We start from the raw sequence: 11,697 nt of genomic DNA on the forward strand, positions 1-11,697 counted from the left end.
ATTTATTATATTAATAATACACTTAATGAAATGTTAAGAATATGACATAAAACATGACATACAATTAATAAGGATAGAAAATATTTGCCTCTATAAAGGTAAAAAATGCACCTGTAAATCAATTTAAGGGGGCAAATATTGTCCTTAAATAGAAAAGGTGTGACTGCGGTCTAAGTGGAAAAGAGGGGGCACGCAGAAGAATGTTAAATGCCCCAGGGGGTACGCCACTGTAAAAAGTTTGAGAACCACTGGTTTAGCCTGTAATGATTCCTAGTGGACCCTGCCTGTCTGACCACGTTTACGAATAAAGCCTGCATTTGGGTCCTCAACTCCGTTGTCACGACGCCTCCTTCATTACAGAATCACCAGCCATACCCGGATCCAGCGGCTTTTAGAGAATTCCAGGTCAATCATGGACACAGTGGACCAGCTACTGCACCTTCGGCAAAGAGATTTGTCTATTGAGGATTACGTTCATCAATTTTGTGAGTTGTCCTATCAAGTGCTTTTGATGAGATCATGTTAAAGGACCTTTTCCGTTATGGACTTAATAAACCAACGAAATCATGGTTACCTGAAGGGAAATTTGACTGTAGTTTAAGGGATATTATGGACTATGCTCTCTTGCTATGTGGTTCTCCTTTCACTGTGGGAGAGGCAGAGGACTTTAAAGCCCCAGAGACTTTTCATAAAATGGCCACCAGCCCAGAGACTGTTAACAAGATGACTGCCAGCCCAAAGTCTCTCCACAAAATGGCTGCCAGCCCGGAGGCTGTTCACAAAATGGCCGCCACTCCTGAGACTCATCCCATCATGGCCGCCATTCCAGAGCCTGCTTACGTCAAGCCTGCCAAGCCAAAGTCTACTCACGTCAAGCCTGCCAAGCCAGAGTCTGCTCACGTCAAGCCTGCCAAGCCAGAGCCTGCCCACGCCAAGCCTGCCAAACCAGAGTCTCGTCACGTCTCAGCTGATCATCCAGAGTCCCGTCACGTCACAGCTGATCGTCCAGAGTCCCGTCTCGTCACAGCTGATCGTCCAGAGTCTCGTCACGTCACAGCTGATCGTCCAGTCTCGTCACGTCACAGCTGATCGTCCAGAGTTTCGTCATGTCACAGGCGATCGTCCAGAGTCTCGTCACGTCACAGGCGATCGTCCCGAGTCTCGTCACGTCACAGATGATCATCCAGAATCTTATCACATCACAGCTGATCGTCCAGAGTTTCGTCACGTTATAGCTGTCATCCCGAGCCATGCAGACTCAGCGCTCCCGAGCCACGCAGACTCAATGTTCTCAAGCGACACTGTTTCAACGTTCTCAAGCCTGCCGGCCGCTACTCACTCCAGTTCCCCAGGCACAGCACTGTCAGTCTTGGAGATAGATGATGTCCTGCCAGTTATGGCTACTGCCATTCTCTGTGTTTGGGCCGCCCACACCACCGTAGTTTCCCCAGAGGTTGCAGCTTCCACTGCAGAACCTCCCCAGGTGGTGGCGCCCACTCTAGTCCCTAAGTTTACCCCAGATCCCTCTCCAGTCCTTGAATCTGATCCAGAGTCCACTCCAGTCCCAGAGCCTGCTCCAGTACTTGAATTTATCCCAGAGCCAGTTCTAGTTCCAGAATCCATTTCTGAGTCTGCTCCAGAGTTCACCCCAGCTCATGAGTCCGCTCCGGCCTATGAGTCTGATCCAGAGTCCGCTCTAATCTCCGAATCCATTCCAGAGTCTGTTCCTGTCCCTGAATCCACTTCTGAGCTTACTCCAGTCCCTGAGTCCACTCCAGCTCCCCCAGAGGTGGCAACTTTCATTGCAGAACCTTTCATGGTGGTGACATCCGCTTCTGCTCCTCCTGAGACAGCAGTGGCACTCATCCCCAAGCTCTTGGTGTTACCTGGCACCTCCATTCCAACCTCATACAATATTTCTGAACTCTCTGTGTTTAATGAAGCTCCTGTTGCTATTGCTGCAGAACCTCCAGAGGTGGCGGCATTCGCTGCAGAACCTCCAGAGGTGGCGGCGTTCGCTGCAGATCCTCCAGTGGTGGTGGTGTTGTCCACTTCCGCGCCTCTTAAGATGGGGGTGTCCACTTATTAACACTTTGTCAGTCCTGACGAGGTCATGGTGACCGTCAGTGAATCCCCGGTCATACCAGTCCTGGCCAAAAAGGCCATTCCTGAACTCTCTGTTTGCACTGTCCCAGCCAAGGAGACTTTTCCTGAACTCTCTGTTTGCACTGTCCCGGCCAAGGAGGCCGTTCTTGCGCTCTCTGTTTTCCCTGCCATGGCCAGTAAGGTCGATCCCGAACTCCCTGACTGTCCTGTCACGATTAAGGAGACTGCCTATGAACTCTCTGCCTGTCCTGTCAAGGCTATAGAGGCCGTTTGTGAACTCTCAGTCTGTCCTGTTCTGACCAAGGAGGTCGATTCTGAACTCTGTGACTGTCCTATCCTGACAAAGAAGGCCAGTCCCGAACTCTCTGTTTGCCCTGCAACGATCAGGGAGGTTGGTTCTGAACTCTCTGACTGTACAGACATGGTCTGGTGGTCATCGGCTCCGCCTTGGCCCTCTGCTCTGCCGGCTCTACCCTGGCTCTCTGCTCTGTCAGCTCCGCCTTGGCCCTCTGCTCCGCCGGCTCCACCCTGGCTCTCTGCTCTGCCGGCTCCGCCTTGGTACCCTGCTCCGCTGGTTCTGCCTCAATCCCCTATTGCTTCACTTCCACATGGACCTGGCCCTCCATCCCTCCCCCTGTTCTGCCTCCGCTCCTCCTCCTGGACTCATGTCTGTTCCTGTTAAGGAGCGTCTGGAAGCCGCTCCTTAGGGGAGGGGCTCTGTCACGATCACCAACTGGAGTGCCCATGAGCTCCATCAGTGGGCAATCCATCCTTGACTTTTGCCATTCACCCTGGACTACATTCCCCATAATCCTTTGCCGGACTCATCATCTATTGCATCACCTGTCTCTCATTAGATCTCATCATCAGTTCACAGCTGTCTCACATTAGAAGGACTTTAAAAGATGCACACACACTCTAACACTTTGCTGGTGATTGTTTAGCCTGTAATGATTCCTAGTTTCTGTGTTCCTGCCCGTGTTTCCTTGTTTTGCCTTGCCTTGCCTTTGTGTATTTTGGATCTTGGACTGTTTATCTGGTTTTTATGATTGTTTTGCGGCCTGCCCTGACCATTGCCTGTTTACGGATTATTCTTTGTCTTTGCCTGGGATATTATCGTTTGCTGGTACTGGACCCTGCCTGTCTGACCACGTTTATGAATAAAGCCTGCATTTGGATCCTCAACTCCGTTGTCACGACGCCTCCTTCATTACAGTAGCGCATGTTTACATAGAAAAATAATGGAAAAGTAGAACAGTCGAATGCAAAACCCTGAGGCACAAGCAGTGAAATGGCAAAAATACAAAAGATCGCAACACATTTTTTAAAAGTTGAACTTCTTTTAACACCTTGTTTTTAGAACACCTTGTCATGTATGAGAAAAAGACACAAGATGTGTGCACAATGGTCAGACACATCTGTCTAGTGCAGGGGTGTCCAAACCAATTCCTGGAGGGCCACGGTCCTGCAGAGTTTACCTCCAATCCTAAATAATCACACCTGAACCAGCAAATCAAGGTCTTCAGACTAGAAACTAGAACACTAGAAACTTCTAGGCAAGTGTGTCGAAGCTGGTTGGAGCTAAACTCCAACAGACTCTGGTCAGACTCGTCTATCTAGTGCATGTTCACATAGAAAAACTGTAGAAAAGTAGCACAGTCAAATGCAAAAACAAAATACACAAGCAGCGAAATGGGGGAAAACACAAGTGAACTGTGTTATTAGAATGGTGTATGTGCAAAACACTGCAAAAGACATGAAAACAACGGTCTAACACATAATATGTCTAGCACATGTTGACATAGAAAAATAATAGATTAGCATTGCAGTGGAATGCAAAAACACATTCTATGTGAATGGCCCCTAAAACTATAATACTAAATATTATAATATAATAATATAATACCAAACTTTCCCTGACTTTAAACTCTGCTCTCAGACATAGCTGGAATCATTAACCCTGCACAGCTTTTTATAACCATTTGTGATTCTGTGTGACACAGTCCACCTATTAATTAGCCAGTAATTGACCTTAGTCTCACAGTAGTACCCCCATTACTTGGGCCCCACATCAGGGACAGGGTGGTCTGCACTGGCAGAGGAGGCGCTGACATTTGGATAATTGCTGTCAAATCGAATTAAAGTTCCTCGTTGGGATGACCTAGAACCCCACAGAGGATTTTGCAACTATCTCAGCTCTTTTGGCAACTTTTCTCTTACACTGTCAAGCTAAGAAATAGGTTTGTTTTTGTGGTGTATTTTGTAAATTTCCTTGATCAGAGAAAAGAGTTGAGGAAAATGCATTGCATTGGAGTGAATCTAATTGTTGTGATGGACAAGAAAACCAGTAGGTCCATTGGAGGGCTAATTCCAGCATGCTTGCTCTTCTAACTGGCCATCACTACCCACATGAATAAGAGAATTAATGTGATTACTATGTGCATTAGAGTTTTCTTGCAGAGGACCTTAGAGCTTATTGAGATACATGGGCCCTTGACTGACAACACCAACTGAAAGAGTCTTACAAAAGAAGAAAAAAAGGACATTTGATATTCTACTGAAGAGGTCAGGAAATGAATTTTGATAGACTGAAAGAGTAGCAACTCTGTGATTGTGTATTTACATAGTACAATCAGACTACAGACAGCTGGCACTGTGCACTCTTAACAATAATTTTACTTGAAATGTAATAAAGTAATTATTAGGCAGGATTATGAGACTCAGATAATGATTTCTGTGTAATTATGTGAAGCGTTTAGAAAGGTTTTAAAGCACAATTGTGTCAATGAGACTAATGGAAATAATGTAGCTTCCCATTATAGAAATGAACTCTTCTTGTTAATAAGGACTGTTTTAATCATAGATTTTTTTTTTTTTACGTGAAAGGTGAAAATCCCTTTGTGCAATACTACAACAATATAATTATTAGTATTTTTAATTTCATCAGTCTAAACAGTCGTTGCAGCTTCATGGTTTCCATAAAGCCAGAGAGGAGTGGGGGTGAGTAATAATATTTTAATAGAAACCAATGATCAGGAATGTGGTAATTGAGAAACTGATGAGTGTGAATGTGACAGAGCCTAGAAGACACAAATAAAGCATCTAACAACACGATGTGTCATCTGTCTCGTGTACTGCGTGTTCCTGTGGACATGACCTCTTGCCATCAGAAAATTGTTGCCATTAACAATGTGTTGCCTTGAGCAACACTGGCAAGTGAAAATGGCCCATTTATCTATTCTCCAGAGACAATGCAGCAATGAGATGTGTTAAGTCATGTGTTACAAGAGCGAGGACATGACAAGTGGCACTGTTACAGAGCCGAGGGCAAATATAGAGAGACATTCATATTCTGGAAAACAAATTAAATTCAAATCCAAGAGTTAATTTCTAATGAACATGTTTATTATGCAATTGAAATTACTATATAAATATGTGTGTGTGTGTGTGTAATGTATTGCATTTGTAATTACATATATTATTCTGTTAAATCTAACATATGTAGTTTTACTATAAAATAGTGTTAAAATGATGTTTTTGTTACATAATTTGCAGTGAAGAACAACTGTTGAAATATTGTATTTCAATAAATTACATGTACAGTTATAAACTGTAAACAGCCACCAAAATGCCATCTTGTCATGTCTGAAACATTGTCAATGTATCTTATAATTATTTGTAACATAAATTTAACAGAACCACAAACTGTGGTGAACATTATTACACTGAATTTCAAACAACTGATTTAGCATTGTAGTGTATATGAAATGAACAGTGAAATTATAATCCATGATTCACTGTGGAAAAAAATGGTAACCTAAAAATGGTATCATCTAGTTTAACTGTTATTAAAATTTTGCTGAATCAACCTAAATACATTCATTTATCATTTATATACAGTACAACAAGACAATTTTATGGGTTAAATCGAGAAGAAATAGCTCTTTAAGGTAGCAATGACAGATCACCACTTTTTGCAGTGCAGTGCCAAGGATGTGTATGGAGCCCATATTAACATGAATATTGTCATTTTATACAGAAAAGATGGAAACATGAACAATAACATAAGAACTGCAGCAACACAAAGTCCCAAAGTTTGACAGAGACAGGTGTGTTCTGAGATGTTTTTGCAGTCGTTGTGGCAGGACAGCTTAAATTTTAAAGGGGGCACCGGATGCAAAATTCACTTTTACATGGCGTTTGCAAATAAATGTGTCTTAGCAGTGTGTGGACACAACCACCCTACAATGATAAAAATCCATTCACTCCTTTTTTTTTAATCCCCCAAAAAACCTAAACAGTCTCAATCATCAAGCCGTTTGGATTTTCTGACCAGTATGACGTCATACTGCTCCGGCCCCACCCATGACTGCTGACGGACTGCCCCGTATTAGCATATTTCCACCCTCAGCCAGTTGTACACTGTCCGCCATTTTCTCCACGCTCGAACAGCTGTAGCAACAGCAATGTCTCATAAGCAATGCGGGTGTTTTGTAGCTGGATGTAAAAGTGAACATAAGTCCGGTGAGCAGCACTGAAGCGATGGTTTCGGTTATTTTGTCTATTTTTGCTGCGCTGCTCACGCTCACGCAAACTTTCAAGACTTTAATCAAGTTTATAACTGACCAACTTCTAAAAACAAATTTATAGTTGTCTTTGTAAAGAAATATGTACTGTAGCTTTGGAGCCACTGCTGTGGTGCTGTACAAATGCTTTAAGTATGAATACTCTCACGAGTCTGCAGCTGCAGTGACAATGAAGTGAAGCTGATGCGCAGTTCAAGCTTGCGGTGTGAAACAGGCATCAGAGTCTTCATTTTCTCCCGACATCAGAGCCACTGAGGACGCAGTGGATTAGTTTTGTTTTTGATGGTAACGCGCCACTGAATACACAAAAATGGAAGAGAGGGGCGGGCTGAGCAGTAGCTCATCATTTAAAGAGACATGCACAGAAACGCGTTGCTTCTGACAAGGTAAAAAGGGTGTTGTTTTACATGACCATTGAGGAATTTTAACCAAAGTACGTTACAGACATTTCATGAAGACCCTAAAGAATCATACCAACTTGAGGAAAATGGGCATCTGATGTCCCCTATAAAATGCAGCTCACACTCAAGTTGACAGTAGAATTGAAACAAGAAATGGAGTATCGCAGGTAACACAACAGAGGTGTGAAGAGAATGGGACTGAATATATACAGTATAAAGTGATGAAAGACAACTTAGAACAAGAAAGGGAAGGAAAATGAAAGGGTAGAAAGGAATGCTTGACAGACACACAGTGTGACAGTGATGTGAAGTTATTGCTCTGTCTCATTGTGAATTGTGTTGGTCACGCCTCATAATTCACTTTCTGGCCTGTCTAAAGCCCAGCAGAGTTAGAGGCAGCTTAATAGATGCAGGGAAAGCACCATTTATCTTTACAGATTACCAATGAGAAAGTTGCACTCACAATTCTTCTCCCGTCTCCAGCCCTGCTCAACAAATGTAAACCTTTTCTTACAAAGGTATAATAATAACAGAGCAAAAAAAATTAAAAAGTCACTCAAATGAACCTATTGTTTACAAACAAACATGTATACTGTAAAAATAGATAAAAGATAAGTAAACATTAAACTATTATATTTTATTATATATTTTTTTATTTAAATTCATTGTAGTGTTTTGTAGATTTTTTTTCTGCAAGCTTACACTGGACAGGCAGTTTTGTTTTGTTTTGAGCCCGTAAGCCAACATGGCAGGGGGTAAGAAGTTCCTTCTTAAACATGTTTTATTATTTAATTTTATTAGTATTTTGTTTTGATTTTGTGTTGTTTCCTCACGACCCCACATTTGACAGGCAGTATGGATGTTTTGTTTTGTTCTGTGTTTTGTTTTGTTTTGCTTTGTTTAGTTTTGTGTAAAATAATTTATGTTCTGAAAGCGTAAGGCAAATCACAAGGCAGAAAGAATAAGAAGTTCCTTTTTAAACAATGGAAGAGAGGGGCGGGCTGAGCAGTAGCTCATCATTTAAAGAGACATGCACAGAAACGCGTTGCTTCTGACAAGGTAAAAAGGGTGTTGTTTTACATGACCATTGAGGAATTTTAACCAAAGTACGTTACAGACATTTCATGAAGACCCTAAAGAATCATACCAACTTGAGGAAAATGGGCATCTGATGTCCCCTATAAAATGCAGCTCACACTCAAGTTGACAGTAGAATTGAAACAAGAAATGGAGTATCGCAGGTAACACAACAGAGGTGTGAAGAGAATGGGACTGAATATATACAGTATAAAGTGATGAAAGACAACTTAGAACAAGAAAGGGAAGGAAAATGAAAGGGTAGAAAGGAATGCTTGACAGACACACAATGTGACAGTGATGTGAAGTTATTGCTCTGTCTCATTGTGAATTGTGTTGGTCATGCCAGCAGAGTTAGAGGCAGCTTAATAAATGCAGGGCAGCAGGGAAGGCACCATTTATCTTTCCAGATTACCAATGAGAACATCACACTTGCACTTCTTCTCTTCTCCAGCCATGCTCAACAAATGTAAGCCTTTCTTACAGAGGTATAATAATAACAGAGCTAAAATGTGACTCCAATGAACCTGTCGTTGACTGAAACAAGTATTCTGTAAAAATAGATAAAAGATAAGAAAACATTAAACTATTATATTTAATTTTGTTTTGTTAAATTCGTTGTGTTTTGTTTTCCTGCAACACATTGTCCTCACATTGGACAGGCAGTATATGTGTTTTGTTTTGTTTTGTTTTGTTTTGTTTTGTTCTGTTTTTTGTTTTCTGAGATCATAAGCCAATTCACATGGCAGGGGGAGCAAGAAGTTCCTTCTGAAAAAGGCTTTATTATTTAGTTTCATTATAGTTTTTTTTTTCTTCTTTTTTTGAATTTATGTGTTCTGAAACCGTATGACAAATAACAAGGCAGAGGTAATAAGAAGTTCCTATTGAAACATGTCATGGTATCTGTGAAATCTGTTCACTATTACTGAGCTGTCACCACTCAGTCCAACTCCGGTGTTTATAAAACACTGTCTAAATATTTTAGCTGTTGTAAGAGGTTACCAAGGAAAAATCTTTGTGGGTTTACATTGGACATGTTATCGTAGTTGCTCTACAGAAAGCTCAATCAATCTCACTATTTGTGTGTGTTTCTGCTACTCCTGTGACACCCTGTTCACACAGACAGCTTGAGGTCATTAGGTCACTGTACTGCTGGTCGCTAAGAGTAACATCATTGCTGGGCTGTATAACTGGCCATATAAATATGGTGTGTTGCCCACATGAAACACCAGAAAGTGACACCTCGTTTAAAATGAACGACTTCGGGTTGCTTTGTCAATGCAAATTGTTGTCAGTGGGAATACCCCTTTGTTTATTAAGTAGTGTACATAATATAATGTAGTAAAATCACTAACTTCTTTTCATGTTAATGGGTTTTGTTGTATTTTGGGTTACCAGTCCTCTGAGACCTTTGCTGATATTTAATGCTTATTTTTACAAGTTTCACAAGTTACTAATGGAGGATTTGCAGTAATTATCACAATTGGATTTAGTGTAACCTTGCATAAACAAAACAACAATCTCACAGCATCAGAATATGTTTAGTTAAATTTAATAAGGAATGTACCAGCAGCTCCCTAGAAAATCAACCCCTTTTTTTCAGTCTAACAATTAATTTTCTCTTTTCTAGAACGCTTTTTTTCATTCCATAATTGTGCCTCTTCCCTCTCTTCTCATCTCTTTGTTCCTCTCTCCATGCCCTTGAAACCACTCATAATTTTGTAATGTCATTGACCACATATAATCAGGGGAGCAGTGGTTTCTCATGTACACAGCACATTAACTCCACTGAAAAGATTATTGGAAGGAGAAGAAGAGACAGTATGATTAGAACGATTCCACTGGATGGGCAGAAATAAGGGGAGGATTAATGAAAGATGTGGGAGAGTGGCCTGTGGAATCCCATGTAATAAACACACACAAACACAGTGTAATGAGGCAGTGTCCAATGTGTGCCGGCTGGTTATGGGTCAACCTCAGTTTGCGTACATTTCACCAATCTACACACTACACACCAAAAAGGCCAGAAATAAATAGCTCCATTTATGGTGAGACAAAGACGTGAAGGAAAACACTTATAGCCTTTTATACCAGGGGCCCAGTGTTGTTTAAACAGGGTAATTGTTTATTTCCACGCTACAGTTAACGCCTCTCATTTCCTCCCTGAACTTCATGGTGAGATTCCAGAATAATTTCTAACGTTGTTACTTACCAAGAACCAAGTAAGATAATTAGGCACTAATTTGTGGACAGAGGTATAAACAAAGGAAAGAATTATATAAATAAATGCAGATAAAGGCATTAAAGCTAAGCTGAGCTGTGCACATGCTCCAGTATGTTGAGTGATGGTATACAGTATACAGTCATTAGATATAAAGTGGTAAATTGGATATTGGGTAACCTTGATTAGCAATTTAAAAAAAAAAATTGAGTTGATAAATAGTCCGTTTTTCACGTCAAAATATGGATTTTTTTTCATGATACTCATGAAAATATATTCATGACATTTTTTCATGATACAAAATATGAAAAATCTTTAGAAATTGTGAGTTAGATATTTTACGTGGTTTTGGCTGCAGGCTATATTGTTACGCCAGTAGATGGAGACAAGTGACTGTCTTTTTGAGTGAGTCATTGAATCATTCAATCAGCCGGTTTGTTCAAAAAACACTAATTTGTTTAGGAATGAATCACCACAACTGTGTGTTTGTCGAAGATACTGTACGCAAACGTCATTCTGTTGTGGCTCTGTTTGGTTTCTTGTTGGCGGAGAACAAACTGACAAATTAATAGGCATTATTGTGTTTAAAATGTAAGTTACTCAGTAGTACCTGTTTACTGAATGATTATATAAAAGCAATATCATACCCACAATCATGTTGCTGGTCTGAATATTACAGTACCTGCACCATTCGGCTCACTTGTGCTTACAACCAAATAAGAATCAGTCCTCAGTCCACGAATGAATCCAACAATAATACAAGCTTGAATTTCCATTTTTAAAGCCTTTAAAATATGGAAAACAACCATTGGAATAAAGCAATTTGTACTATTTTGAGTCTATCCAAGTATTGGGGTTTTGCACAGCTTGTCACAGGAGTAGAGGACTCCTGCTCGGAGGCCATATGCACGGTTCTGGAGTGTGGCATAGTGCTCACTGTTGGTGACACTGTTTGAAATGTAGCTGGGTGAGGAGAGACAGCACTGAAAGCATGATGAAATAAGAGTGTCTATACTGTATTGACATCAGCGCATTCAGATACCTCCCTCGTTCACTCATTTGCTCAGTGCATAGATCACCATGGCAACTTTAGCAAGGTCTCGTCATCTGTTCTCTCACCTGTCGTGAATGTGAACAGAATGCTCTAAAACGAAGCAGTCATAGCTGTTCTTTATGTCTGATACAAACTTAACCTTTTTATGACTTATACTCTAATCAGCCCTGTTTAGCATGAAAAAAACATGTTCTGGTTTAATTAGTCTCCCAGATCTTATTTTAACAGGAAAAACGGACAAAATCTCTGATC

The sequence above is a fragment of the Sinocyclocheilus anshuiensis genome, unplaced genomic scaffold, assembly GCF_001515605.1.
Source record: "Sinocyclocheilus anshuiensis isolate Anshui unplaced genomic scaffold, SAMN03320099.WGS_v1.1 scaffold70, whole genome shotgun sequence".
Classification (NCBI taxonomy): domain Eukaryota; kingdom Metazoa; phylum Chordata; class Actinopteri; order Cypriniformes; family Cyprinidae; genus Sinocyclocheilus; species Sinocyclocheilus anshuiensis.